General features: G+C 34.2%; 1 non-coding gene across 1 annotated transcript; it reads left to right on the top strand.

The window, feature by feature from the left end:
- Positions 1-1,485: 1,485 nt before the first annotated feature.
- On the top strand, positions 1,486-1,604 carry LOC126971257 (5S ribosomal RNA). Its single transcript, XR_007730878.1, has one exon. It is a non-coding gene; the product is annotated as a 5S ribosomal RNA (ribosomal RNA).
- The last annotated feature ends 277 nt before the right edge of the window (positions 1,605-1,881 follow it).

Here is a 1,881-nt window from a genome sequence, read left to right on the forward strand (position 1 = left end):
TTGAGTAAGACTCGGAGTTCGACTTCAATGCGTAAATGTATTTTCCTCCTCTCAAAAAAAAAGGCCTAAAGTCACAATAATTATAAGTAATATTTTTTTGCAATCAGCATGAGGGCTGTGCCAAAAAACGCTTGCCGGGATTGGTTTTTGGTGATTTAATTAAATCCATAATTAACACACGGCGAACTACTATTTTGTGACTTTTGGTGGTAGCCACGTATTAGTAGTGGTCAATACTGAAATCTGAATAGGTACAGTTTTGTTAGGATGTTAATAACAACAATAGTATAATTGACAAAACCGCCATCTAGTAAACCAGTTCTGTAACATTGCTACAACCAAGAGCCAATTATTTATAATGCCAGTACGCTTCACTATTAACATAATACTTCAATACTGAATAAATAGGTGTCGCTTTTTCAAACTCAACCCCACTTGTGAGTGCACTTCATCTTTTCGTCAATAGTGATCTCACAAAACTATGCGGTCGTACCACACAAGCTAATATTATATTTATACAGAGATTGATTTACTTATAGGACAATGGGCAAAAATGTTAGGAACTTGGTACCCGCTTCAACAGCTATTAAATGTCCGGACAGTTATCTATATTCTATACTAATATTATAAAGAGAAACTATTTGATTGTTTGTTTGTTTGCATTGAATAGGCTCCGCAACTACTGGACCGATTTAAATTATTCTTTAGCTGTTGGGAAGATACATTATCCCCGGGTGTTATAGGCTATATTATTACATTTAAAAAAAAATAGGATCCCTACTAAAAGTCCAGTAATGTAACCCAAGGTGTAAAAATACGTACGCGAACGACGTCGCTGGGTAGCGGCTAGTTACATATATATACACAAGTATGTATGGCGCTTGTCTTGATTTGTTTTCTGTTCGAAGAAAATCGTCTTCGAAGGGAAAACGAATTAACTGTTTGTGAGAGACTAGATTGCTAACTATATCGCTTTTTTCGGAGGAAAAATTATTATCCACACCATAACTGTCATCCCAGTCTACTGCTAGACTGAAACCTCATTTAAGAATATGTATCATTTAGGAATATTATTAATAAAAAATGAAGAAAACCCATTTTTAGAACAAAATGGGTAGAATAAAAGATATATAACTAACCCATTGTTTGGAATATATGGGATTTCTTCATTTTTCGTTAAATAATACATAAATATGTGGTGGCTTATTTAAGTACATAAGTTTAATAAAAATGGTCTAAAATAACATATATTTTTTTATTATATTAGTCCATTTTTTCATAAACGGACTATGAATTCGTGAAAGTGGCCATATTAAATATTGTTTGTATGATTAAGACTTATTCACCGATACAACAATTATTATTGCTGTTGGAGGGTGGTACCAAAATGACGATTGTCCTTTGAAATACAAAGTCAAACCAGACTGGGTTCACTCGGTCGTAAGTATATAATAGAATTTATTCAAAAATTTAAAGATTACCATCGCCAACGTCCATACCACGTTGAATACACCGGTTCTCGTCCGATCACCGAAGTTAAGCAACGTCGGGCGCGGTCAGTACTTAGATGGGTGACCGCTTGGGAACACCGCGTGATGTTGGCTTTTTTTATACTGTACAGAAGGGATTCTCGATACGTCGCATACTAGGTAACTTCAGACTACTAACAGAAATGGCAACAATCTTTTTAGCTATTAGTATGACGATTAATGACACTGTTTTGTTGTTTAGTATGTATTAATTGAGCACCTTATAATTTATATTATAATATGTTCTGAACTATTACACAAAAAAATTCCTAAATTATATGGTTATGTCACACTAGGGATGAAGCGATTCTCTGTGATCGATACCCGTACTCTATACTAGTATCGAATCAAA

The sequence above is a fragment of the Leptidea sinapis genome, chromosome 1, assembly GCF_905404315.1.
Source record: "Leptidea sinapis chromosome 1, ilLepSina1.1, whole genome shotgun sequence".
NCBI classification, from domain to species: Eukaryota; Metazoa; Arthropoda; class Insecta; order Lepidoptera; family Pieridae; genus Leptidea; species Leptidea sinapis.